We start from the raw sequence: 13228 nt of genomic DNA on the forward strand, positions 1-13228 counted from the left end.
ACACTTGAAGGTTATTTTAATAATAGCTACAGCCTATTCGAATAAAAGCTTAAGAACCCTGTGCCTTTTGCAGCTATGAGGATGTTTAGCAGGGCTCAGCAGTTTGCAACCTGCCCCAGCTAAACCTGAAGGCTTTGTGCTCAAGGATTTCAGATCATTTAGATTAGGGCTGCCATAAGGAAACATGGAAACATTACACCCACACCAAGAATAAGAAAACTTTCCTCATTCTGTTTCCTGGTGGTCACATTGGAATCAAATCCTGCAAAAGTCAGACATTTCATAGATCTACAGGAAACAGAGATAGACAATCTTTACAGTATTAGGTCATTACATTCATTCTCTTGCCAATACTGGATTGTTCCCCATAGTAAATTCTCAAGTGCTTCATTCAGTCTAAATTTAAAATTACTCATTTTAATAGGGCTTCCACCATTCCCAAAGGGAAAGTGTAAAGTATTCTTACCCTCCAGCATCAAGTGTGGCTGTTCCCCCTTCAGATCTTAAGCCCCCACCCTGCCTTGATACAGCATAGGGAAACTGTGTTATAATTTCAAGCCCCAGTTTCCCTTGCTACTAAAACACTTGAGAGTTTCTGATCAAGAAACAGTCTTTCCCTTCTGGAAGAATAAAAAGTCACAAAATATGCTGTCAGCTCTGTATGGGATCAGTAATCCTTCAGTCCTTTAATACTGGGCTGCTCAATTGTGTTCTCAAGCTAAAGACCACTTTCCTTCCCATTTAATGGGTTTAGTCCTTCAAACACTAGTCTTTCAGAGACTTTTTCTGAAGTTCCCCATCTGTTGATGACACCACTACAATGACATAAAGTCCTTTGCCTTTTTCTGCATCACAGAGGTATGACAGCAGGTCTTCCTCTCATTCTTACTAGAAGTACCAACTGGAAAGGCAAGGACCTCAAGCCTTCACCAGTTCATCAGTGTAGTAAAATGAAGTCTCAGCTCCTAGTGATCTGTCTGGCTTTAAGTCACCTGAGTACTTTTGCTATGGAATAACCCAGGACAAGAGCTAGTTTGTCCTTATGGACAACAATTTTAGAGACAGTTTCCCTGATTATTGACAGTCATGTCTATAAGTCTAACAGATGTTACTACCATGAAGCTTCCCCAGATAGTCAGTCAGAATATGTCAGCCAGCCAACCTATTTATATTTCTTTTACTCTTTCCTCACATAGAACATTCATCATTCTAACTTCTTAATAATTTTTGTTAGTGTTCTCTTAACTCCTTCCAAATCGTTGCCTACCTTTGCATATAATGGTGTCCAGAACTATTTGTTAAGAAGCAGCTCCTCAGAGCTGTGAGAGGGACTGCATATCTAGAAAGCAAGGCTGATGCATTTCATTGTCCTGTACTGTATTTAAGGGGAAGCATGCTATTTTATTCACCAACAGATAGAAAGGGGCTATTTTCACAGATGAACAGACAAGCAAGCTGGACTTCAGCTGTACTGACTTGGTTGTCTCATACTGATCATTGCAGGTAACATGTTTTTCAGAGTATTTGCCTTTTACTAAAGACAAACATGTATTCAAACTCATACCAGACTTTGTCTTTGCTGTACTCCAGTTTTGCATATAATTTGAGTTCTGTCTGCACACAGTAAGCAAGTTTTAGTGGAGGACCTAATACATACTAATTCAAACTAACCCTTGCATTGAGATGACTTAGCAGACATTTTAAAGCATAAGTGATACTCTCTCAGTCTATTTCCAATGTATCATCTTCTGAAGGCCATCCCAAAGACTGCAGGTCAATATTTGGTTCACCTGCTGAGCATACCATGAAGGCTCCTAGTTAACACCATCTGTCATGGTACTTGCCAACCAGGAGGAGTGTGCTAAAACTACCTACTGATTTCAGTTGTGGCAAGATAAAGCCAGCCATCAGGAAGAAGCATTTTCAATTATTGCTATCTGAGTTGGCAGGCTATGACTCAGAATGTCTGTGTGCATGATTACACACACTCAGTTATCCAAACAAAGCAAACACGGTCTAAGCTAGTTCCAAATTACTATTTATTGGTCTACAGAGTGATATTTATCAAGTGTCACAAAAGTATGGAGCATCAAAAAAGAATGTAAAGGCATCCGTTATTGTGAAACCCACTTACAATTGGTTTCCAAAGTTTGTAATAAACTTTTAAAAGATGATGAAACATATCCTAAATTTTTCATGGTTTATGATCAATAGACTATAGGAAGTCAGCTCAAAATGACAATATTAAACTATGAACATTTGTGTGCACCACTGCAGATAACCACCTGAAAGAAGTAAATCAATAATGTAACAGATGGGAAAAAGAGAGATTATTTTTGTATGCAAATGGAATGACTTAAACTAGTACAAATCAGAAATCAAGACTGTTCAACAAAAGGTTTTCTACGTTATCAAATTTATATTTATTAGTGATTTCTCCTTGTCATTGGGGGGAACATTAAGACTGAAAAAATACAAAAGTGAGATCCTCCATATTGCTTCCTCTTATACCAATATGATCTTATTCTTCAGAAATATGATGCAGCAGTACCAAAAGGAGACAAAGCTTATACACAGGCTAAGTAAACTAAGATTCAGAACTAATAAACACCACAAACAGATTATGAACAGACTGACTGCACAAAGAAGCAATTAAAAGCAGAGAGAAGAATGCAACCGTTTAAAGCGTCCTCAGCCCATGTTAAACTGATATGCTCAGCCTGATCTTTTTCAAAGTCATTTATGGCTTGATCTGGCTGTATGAGAGTGATCACAGTTGGAAGGCACCTTATGGGCTAGATTTATAAGACTCCAACACCTGAATGAGAAAGACAGATTTGAGGATCCTTTTGTATCTATTTGCCAGTTGTAAGGTAACTTGCTGATGAGATTTCTTACACTCTGTTAATATGGATTAATGAAACTAATATGGACTAATGAAAGAACAGTGTTCTACATTTTCACTGAAATATGGTCTGATTTTTTTATATAACACAAGAAATCCATACTCAATATTCTCCAGGTCTCATGGCATAAAATCTTTCAAATTAGGAATGAAGAGCGCTGCTTCCTCATTTGGGAAACATAACATTTACTATATCAGATTAATCAGAAATACTTGCACACACAGAAAGTCTTCCCACCAGTACCACCATTTTCCACAGTAAACTAGACAGGTTGGATATTTGTAGGACTTCATAGATGTGTCTAGAGAACAGAAGACTACATCTGCTAATGTCATTAGGCACAGACACTGGGTTGGGTCCCCCATTTTCTTTGGCCCAAGATTTGACCTCCCCTAAAAAGATGTATTAAAAGCCAGCGGGCACCAATTTAGTTCCTTGCTTTCCCATAAGAAACAGGGCCAATGGCAAATAGTCAAAATATTCCCTCAGAAGCTTGAAATGGCATTAATATGAGCTTGGGACTTTACCAGGTCTTTGAGTACAGAATTTAGACTTTTCTACCTTAACACTACACATATGAATGTTCTGAAGCTTCCATTACTTGCAGGTTTTTTTAAAAACAGAAGAATGTTTGATTTGGATGGTTGCATTAAATTAGGGGATATTAATGGATTATACCCACAGCCTCAAAAGTAATTGCCAGTTGTCTACAAGTGACTACTTCTATATGAAGGCCAAAATTATCAAAGCAAACCACAAATAGTAATTCACAAGCACCGAACATGTGCTCCCTGTTTATCTTTCTAGGTCAGTGCCTCCAGTCTAGGCAGAAACTTCATTACTTCTCAAATACAATAGACAGCAGTTAGAATTCAAAACCTCAGCTTTATTTACAAATGAATGTCTTGTTTGGGGGCAACTGTAGTATGGCCACCCTAGAGACATAAACACACTCATACCCAGACCTAAAATGAGTGCATTTGGAAGACAGCAAGAAAAAAAGGTATACTGGAAGTTCCTTAATAGTCCTAACTACAGTATACATATATAAATACATATAGATACATGTGCATGTACAAACATGCTTGCATATATTGTTTTTATTGTATAATGCTACAAAAACAATACTGCAAATGGAAATAGAAACAAAATCTTAAAAACAAAAAACTGAATTTAATAAAAAAGTTCATCTCAACCTCTTATGGTCTGAAGCATCATAATGCGAATTGCCATTCAGCAGTGCCAATCTAATAACCAACAACATGAGGGATAACCAACAAGAAACCTAAAAAGTGCATCTGAGTAGAACATATCAGTCCTGAAGTCTGAAGAAAATTAACTAAATAAATATCTAGAGAGAGCTCTTCTTTATTCATAGAGCTTCAAGTGAGATTAATGCACCTTAAAACTTTTGCAAATAGCTAACAGGGCAGTTCTGCCCTCACAGGAGCACTTGTGTCCGAGTGCTACAACTAGTAATGGAGCCTGCTTGGATGTTCACAACAAAATATTGTAACTCATATTAACTGTGACTGGTCACACACATATTTGGATCTAATGCCTAATGGTAGACAGTCAAGTTTGTACAAGTCTGCCAAAACACCTATACCATGCATTTGCACATAGCCTACAAATTGCTCTAATGTCTTCTATGCAAACAGTTATAAAACTGAAGCTGCCTCAGTGGAAATAAAGTATATGCACCAGCCATCCCCGACTGGGAGTATATCTATCCACAATACTTATAAAACAAGCAGTGGCTTCTCAGACTTTTTTGTTGTTTTCACTTCTATTCAGTCCAATCAAAAAAAAGAAAAAAATGGTTTTGTTTTTCTCCTCTTCCCCATTTTGTGTCTTTATTTTGTATTTTACAGTAGCTATGCATAATATAGATGAGAAAATACCTGTATCAACACAGAAAATCATTCTGGACATGAATATTCAAATGCTAATGCATAGTATACTTATTTTCAGAGTAGTTGTAATTTGAATACTCTGGGCATCTTCAAACACAAACACAGTTACATCTCTAGGATGAAGTCTCACATAATAGGGTAAACTTCATAGCTTAGGAAATAGAACAGAATAAGAATATGAGCAACACCTTTTATTATTTCTACCACTGTTGCTTCCATAACTTTGCAAAACTATCCAATTCTTTCTTTGGGAAGCTGACCCTTTGAAAAAAGTAGCAGAATTGTGGGATATGTTATTTACTTCAATGTTTTGAAATTTCAACCTCGACATTGACCTCTGACAAAGAACCAAGAGAGCCAAAGAGCAGGTGGAACAGTGTAAGAATGCACTAATAGATCTGAATGTAAAAGCTCAACTAGTTGAAAAAACCATCCCATTGTATCATCAGAGCAGTTCTGAGAACACAGAGATGCCCAAAGTAAACAAAAAAAAGATTTGGGTATCTAGAAAGAACTACCTGAAGAGTAGAAATTCAAAAGAAAGACCTCCTTCAATAGGAGGTGCATAACAGTCACACCCAGGAAGTTCATGATTTTGTAAGACAGGCTTCTTGTCAGGATCCTGCTTTTAGATATGATGACAGAAAAGAAATCAAGTTCTAAGCATGCAGTGGTATCAAATTGAAAGAAATAACAAGCTTTGGGGAACAACATAATGAGATATGGAAGCCACCTGATCTTTTAAAAATCCAAGTTAAGTGCAATTTGATGGAAGTATTCACTCATGAAGGAAACAAAACCTACAAAATGATAAAATACTGTAGTCTGCTGATCAAGGAAAGATTATTTTGAAAATATATTATCTTGGAATGATTGCTGGTAGAAAGAGAGAGTTGTCTGTCAGAAGGAAAGCAGACAGGCATTCTCATGTGAATTTAGCGGTCTCCAACCACACGGCTATGGTTAGAGCATAACAATCTAAATCCCATTTTATTTTAGGTATGAAATGGGATCTCCGTGTTTCTGAGACGTCAGGGTCTCTACTAACTGAGCCAAAGTCAACTTCTTATATGGTGAAACAGTGTTTCTAAAGGATTTTAGAGTTCAAAATAGCTGTTACTAAAGAGCTGTTCAGATTTGAGTCAAATTTTATCTGTACAGAAGACTTGGAAAAGGATTAGTCCACACACAAGGACCAGACATCTACATATATACTGGAAGGATCATACAGTCAGGACTTTCTCCATCCCAAAAAGTATCACTGGAATTCACAGCTATTACCATCAGTGTGGTAGCTTTCCACATTATGTTTTTCTGGTTTGAGTGCCATGTGATCACCTGCAGAGTAGGCAGGGTGGGCTTATTCTAGCCAAAAATCTATAAATAAAGTCTAATTTGATTACTATGGGCCAAAACCATTAAAAAAAACCCTAAACACCCAAACCACAACAATTAGAACACAGAACTCAAACCTTAGAAAGTTAATATAGAGGGGAAAAAAAGGAAATATTCTACCAAAACACTGGTTAAAGATTAGGCCTAAGTCAGTCACCAGCAATATCTTCAGATGTGTCATAACAGCATTTAGCCATAACAGAGGGGTATAAATAGCTTTCTGAAGTCTTTCCATACTTTTTTTCTCCAGCCTATGATTCCAGGGACAAGAATTGAAACTCTTCTAATCTAGGAGGACAAATATCTTCAATACACCAGTGCATTGTCATTAGGGAGAGCAATGTTTCCAGCAGGCAACATTCTTTTCTAAACTACCCTGAAACTTTGAGAAGGTAAGCTGAAGGAAAATGAGTGCACAACTAAGGTTTAAAGTGGTTAAGAATTGGATCCTGAATGTCTGATATGAGACAGCATGGCAAAAGACAGACAGGAGGGTGACAGAAAACAAATGGAATGCAAGGGGAAAACCCCCAAATATTCCAAGTCTCAAATTCTTCTCAATGCTTGTATTTTGGGGTCCTCATTTGGCAGAATGAATGACAATTTTTTTTTCCTGGAACTGAGCATGATTTTTCCTTCTTTCCCTCTGTTTTTACATCTTTGTACTGCCTTTGGCATAACAGAGAAAAAGTTAATAACAAAGAAAGGACTAGATTTCTTTAAAATGTTTTATTCTCAGTTGTAATTCAGCTTTAAAGGGACTCTTGTCAGTTAGGGAATTGGTCTCAATTATACTTTTTCTGAATGTGAGAACACAAAGTGTGAACTACAAAATATTACTTTATTTATCAGCATTGTATGAGCTGCCCTATGGGATCTCCCCTTTCTTTTCCATTCCACCCTCTTTGGAGTCCTTTTGTCATTATGATACCATACCTCAGGATTGCTGTTTATGTGAAGACTCTTCTAGAGGCAAGAACTGGGAACAACATGGGGAAGAAAAGGGAGGAGGGAAAAATCTCAGGTTTGTGGCTTTGCCTGTGTGCTTATGTCCATAAGCTTTTTTTTTTTCCCCTCTTCCTGCTGCCTTCTGCCAACCAAACTTTAAAAAAATATATTCAGTATCTGCTATTGTATTGAAATGTCTTAGGCAGTTCATCAGTCTATCACAGCTAATACTAGTCTTGGTCTTTAAATAAAAAGTGAATACTTTTTCTCTGGCACTTATATATACACATTGCTCCTAAAAAATGCCTCAAAATTCACTTGCAAGCACTTTGACTGACATTATCATCATCTAGAGAACTCAGTTCCTGTAGAATATCTGTACGTGTAGGTGCTACTAGTCTTCTCTTGAAAGAAAAGGTTGTTTATATTGAGTATCACTCATTCACTTTCATCTTCACCCACACAGAAGAAAGTGCCAAGATCCGACTTTCAAAGGCATCAGACCTTTGACCAGTCTGACTTTCCCCACAGGCTGAGGAAGGTTCAAAAGAGCAATAGAGGAAGTCTGACCTATCCTTGTTCTGTGAAACGGACTGTAAATGCAAACTATTATGAAGAAGCATGGCTTCACTACTCAACACACAAAGAACAATATTAAAAAACACAATGGTTTCCCAGACCCTCAGCTCTTAAAAAGATGAACCATCGCTTTGATAGAAATCCTAATATTATGCCAAGCATAAATGACCATATTAAATTTGTAAAGAGAAACTGAAATCTTAACTGAAGGTGGAGTAAGACACTGGCTAATTGGACTACCAGTATAGTTATTGTCATAATGCTAAAAAAAGGTAAGGTACAGGTCTTAAAGACTAAACCCAGCCACAAAACAGTAAGTACAATGGAGAATATCATGTCTAAGTTTAGGGACAGATTTCTAATGATGAAATAATAGAAGTATGAAATAAAAGGATTAAAAATATTAGAAGTAGCCCACTAGACTTTTCAGCCCCTAAATAGCTTTTAAAATCCAATCTATCAGCACTTTTGAAAATTTTACCCCAAAGCTTTCTACCAAAATATCCCAATACAAGAATGCAGATGATACATCTTCAGCCTTATTGTTCTCAGTTCTGTTCTACAGCTAGATAGTTTTCCTTCAGTCTTAGAACCTGCAATGTAGCAAATAACCATGATCTACAGACTTTTAAAATTTTTAATTAATGATGGGATGACTTCGTTTGGGGTGCAAATACTTAAGGCAGAAAGTGTAAATCATGGAGCAGGCCAAAGAAATATTGCTTTGAATAGTGAACAGAAGAAACTTAATGTAATCAGGATGAAGTTGAAAATGTGCGGACTGTGGACATTGGAAGCCAGGTAGTTGAGATTGAGAAAGAGAGCTGATGAGAGTAGTGTAAATGGGGTGTTGAATGACTTCACCACTTATTTCCTTGCTTTTTGTTTGTGTTGGCATACAGGAAGTCTAGCAATCTTAACCAGAAGCTGACAAAATCTGAGCGTGTGGCTAGGTAGACAGAGAAGTAGACAAATACAAGTGTAATATACATTATCACAGAGCATAAATAATATTGGCTAAGAAACTGTAACAGCTTTGTTTCATATATCACAAAGTAGAGACAGAAGTACTATGTAGCATAATACACCACAGAGCTGAAGGGAAGTGAAAAAATAAATTGAAGACTTCTGTGATTTTAGTGCAACAGAAGGCAGTAGGACTTGCAGACTTGTTTAAAAGTAGTTCAAGATACCTTGTATATCTTTACATATGAATCATTCTGTTTGTAAGAAAAGACACACTGAGTAAAAGTTTGAGATGTGGGGACTGGCCCACCTCAACTGAAAGAGAAAGGAGAGTTTGGAGACATTCCTTGCAGAAGGACAAAGGAGTATGTTTTAGGAATGACTGACATCAGGTCTCTTGAGCTTCAGAAGAACCCAAGAAAAGGTGTCGTGTTCAAGAGAGTAAATGACAACATGGAAAACAGGTAAGCAGACTACATTATATAATACTCCATCTATAACAAACCATCAGAGCATATAGGAATTGCAACAGTGAATAGGACTCATTCAGAAAGGCTCCAAAAGCACCTTTTTTTTTTTTTTAAGTGATAAGGTACCTAGTGTTTCCTGCATGACAAGTTCTTTGCCACAACATCCTAAGCCAACACAAGGTAAATACTTTATAATTTTCATCTAAAAGTGCAAAGCATATTCCAATGAATCATACATAGCATTCTTCGTGGTTAAAGAACTGTTGAAAAGAACTACTATGCAATGCTTAGCAAACCAGTCTCAACGGCAGACTGTGATACAGCATCATCTCTTTTGCTTTTCTGATTGGTTCTGTTCCCGTCATTGCTTCTCTTAGAATACATATTGCTCTGAATGCTCTAACCTGATACTCCTCTTTGCTGGTCTGAAGTGATCAACATCTCAGTATTCTTTGTTCAATTGTCTGACTAAAAGGGAAAAAAAAAAAAAAGAAAAGCTTTTCCCCCTCTATAATAAAAATGAAAGTTTGTGACTCCTTGGAAAGGCAAGTATGGCAATGGATAAATCTCTTTATCGACTGGAGATGTTTGCAAAAGAGGGGAGAAAAGTAGAGTGGAGGGTAGTCATACTGCCAATGCCTAACAAAGGAGTATATCATCAGTAAATAGATGGGCTCCTCTTGAGGTTCACTTAGGGGAATAGAATTTTCCTCTTTGAACAGTTTTGAAGTGTTTCTTTGTTTTTCTTGCCCCACTTCTTCCATTTTGGTTTGGGGTTTGGGGGGGTGGTGGTGGGGGTGTTATGTTTCCCAACTAGACTTTGCAATTGCAGACCTAAAGAAAAATCACTGTTAGTTCTTTCTTCCTGCGAATTGGACCACAAAGCTGGATTTTCTATTTGTTTGTGTGTCGTGGAAGATGCTGAGTGCCCTCAGCTTGATAACTTCATAGATCAGAAAAATAACTTGGCAGCAGTACAGATGCAATTATTTTTTGATTACTTAGTCTGACATCTGTCTGTCTCAAGCAGACTTTTCTCCTCCCATTCTGTTCTACCCACCTCACCATCTCCATACAACTTCTTCGTGCTCTTCTCTTCTGAACCCCACATCCCTAAGTGTAACAGCCCCCAAGTTCGTTCCTTCCCAGGATAGCCGAGAAATAATGGGGGAGTTCTGTAGGGGTGGGTTTTCTTCACACAGAGTCCACAGTCTTAATAACTAGTAAGGGTGAATGGTATCAAGACAGCAACAAAGAGTGTCCAAGAGACCCTTCTAGTCAGAGTAATATAGCCAATTCCTCTCCCTTGCCAGGGCATGGCCAGAAGCTGGACACTTCACTGTATCACATTTGTTACTGTGCTGTAACAATGTGGCAGAGCTTCCTCCAAACAGCATGCATTTTGAAAATGCCCCTTTTTAAAGGCTGGAGTCATATTGCTAAAGAAAATCATAATTTTTCATACCACATTTTGAACTGTAAAATAATATTATCATTTTTAAAACCTGTATTATATTCTATCAAGATACATTTTACCACTCAACAAGTGACACGTCAAGAGCTTAATGCAAAATTGTTAGGGTAAGAGTTTCGTTGAAGACAGTATTTCAACAGGTACATTTCAAAGTTATGATGCAATTAGAATCAAACCCACCCTTAGACTTGTGTAGCTGAACACTTAAAGTTTAAAAAGAACTGTGCCAGTCTGCTATAGTACCTTATTCCAGACTTCCCTATCTCTGTGATATAGTGCGTATGAACTATATAATGTTAACCAAAATTCAAAGGTATAATAGCAAAAAAAAAACCCCCTCCAAACAAGTTGAGAACTGTCTTTCAGCCACTATGCATAATTGCCTACATAAATTAATTCAATGAACAGAATACCATTAACATTTTTTCTTAATCTATCTTCATTCTCTAAGCAGCTCAGTTAAAAAAAATAATAATAGTGCTGTTTCTTATTCATTGCTGTGAGTTTCATACGTTAAACAAAGACAGACCAACCTTAAGCCTTTTGATAAATATGATGCTGTGGTAACTGCAGCATTCACTTTGTATCCCATTTCTTCAAGTTCCTGTCAGCCAGATGTCACTTGCAATGCAAACACTAGAAAAATATGAAATAATAATTTCATACATCATCTATGCGAGCACAAGCCAGTCAAACATTCAATACAAATTCAAACTGCTACTACACATAAAGCAAATATCATCCAAATAATATTTAGAATGATTGAAAAGCTTTTGATTTGGAAGTGTATTCTCTTAAGCTAAGTGGTCCCCAAGACCATCTAGAAAATTCAATTGTTTCATTTTAAAATGTTTTCTGCCCAAAATTATATCAAATCCTAATGTCTCAGTAGAAACACATGGGACTGGATTGCTAACTGGGCGCCTGATGTCAAAGAGGAATCTAATTTTCCAATGGCATTTCCTCATACTGTCTCACCAAAACACAAAATTGATAAAATTTTAATGGATAATTTGCGGAACAGGACATTAGCCATCGTGCTAGGAAATAGTGCAGGAGAACACCATGTAGCATCAGAAAGACAATGTATAAGAAGACAGTTTGAGTAAATATTGAAACACAGCACATGCCTTACATTCTGTATTTTTCTCTTGCAAGCAGAAACAGAATTCAGAAGGTAAGTTTTGCACTAACAGGCACATCTCTCCTCCCCTCCTTTTTCAGGGCATTTTTTTAGAAGTGATCTTTTAAAAATATAGGTGCAATGCATTACTTAAAAGTGCACAATGTTCATCTTTTACTGGAGTGACACAGTCACAGTCAACACACTCCTGATAGAAATCAGTTGTGAAAGTCATATTGACTTCAATGACTACACCACTAAACACTTCATATAACAAAATGTTTTTGTTAAGTAACTCTACAGCAAAGATTGCAGTGATGGAGTAAATGAAATATCACCCTTCTGAATCTCCTGATGGGGCTAGCTACTGCAAGCATTGAACATAACACAAGATGAAGAGGATTAAATTCTACTCCTGATGACAAAGAAGTTATACTAGTGAGAAAGGTACTCATTAACCGTATTATGTTATCACTCAGTAATGATGTAAAATATGTGTATGGCAACGTGCTATTTAAAATGTGTTCTTCTCTGAAGAATTTTCCTTTTGATTAAGTTAGGTCATTAATCATGTAAAATTTGAGAGTTATTTAGAAAATACAAGTGGACAAGTGGAAAAAAAAAGTTAAATAAGATTTTACTAACCTTTGTAATTTACTTTGAATTTATAATGAAAGTGTAACACAGTGGAATATATGGTGAACAGGATTGACCCAGCTTCCCAGCAACCATTTCATGTCATTTATTACTGGCTGGGTTTTGACATCTGTATATATATATATTTTTTTTTTTCCCCCCCAGTATATTCAGGTGATTGTTTATGCTGATACAAAGAGGAAGAACAGCATCTATAGTTAGTAGACCTGTATCTGCTTTCATCAAGACTTAAACATTAAAAACTTTAATAAATATCTAAACATCTAACTGAAACTTGCAGAACATTAAAAAGACCACAACAAAGGAAATCACAGGGATGGAAGTGGAGAGGTTTAATCTTCTGGGGAAAAAAAGGCCTGTCCTCACCACTTGCCAAGTCTGCCATAGGTTAGGATTTTTCTTTCATAGTGATCTGAAAAACATCACTGAAGTCTTCAAATTGCTTAAAGACTAGGGCTGGTCATGTAGCCAAGGATACCTCCATAGCTACAGCTTGCTTTCAGAAATGCTCAGTTTTATTTCACTGCTCAGAGGCCAGAGCCATTCTGAAGAAGAAATGAATATTTTTGTAAGTTCTTCATGGTTCACAGCATGCTCTCTTACAATTAGCCTTGGTAGGAGACTTTTCTAGATCTAGTCAATAAGATGCTTTTGGCACAATGCAAAAGCCATGCTAGAGCTTGGCAAGACGTAGCTTCCCCAAACCCCAACTATGAGCAGAACATAACCAACCTATAATTGCCTACCCCATGGACCAATCAGTCAGTTATGCCCTTTCTCAATGCCTTCATCAT

General features: G+C 37.0%; 1 long non-coding RNA gene across 2 annotated transcripts in view; it reads right to left on the reverse strand.

Moving 5' to 3' along the window:
- Positions 1-13228, reverse strand: part of LOC138686407 (uncharacterized) — a 343485-nt gene that overhangs the window by 78752 nt on the left and 251505 nt on the right. For both annotated transcript variants that reach the window (XR_011325757.1, XR_011325758.1), the window contains exon 13: positions 11188-11290. This is a non-coding gene — a long non-coding RNA (uncharacterized lncRNA). The remainder of the gene's footprint in view (positions 1-11187; positions 11291-13228) is intronic.

Source organism: Haliaeetus albicilla, chromosome 8 (genome assembly GCF_947461875.1).
Source record: "Haliaeetus albicilla chromosome 8, bHalAlb1.1, whole genome shotgun sequence".
Classification (NCBI taxonomy): domain Eukaryota; kingdom Metazoa; phylum Chordata; class Aves; order Accipitriformes; family Accipitridae; genus Haliaeetus; species Haliaeetus albicilla.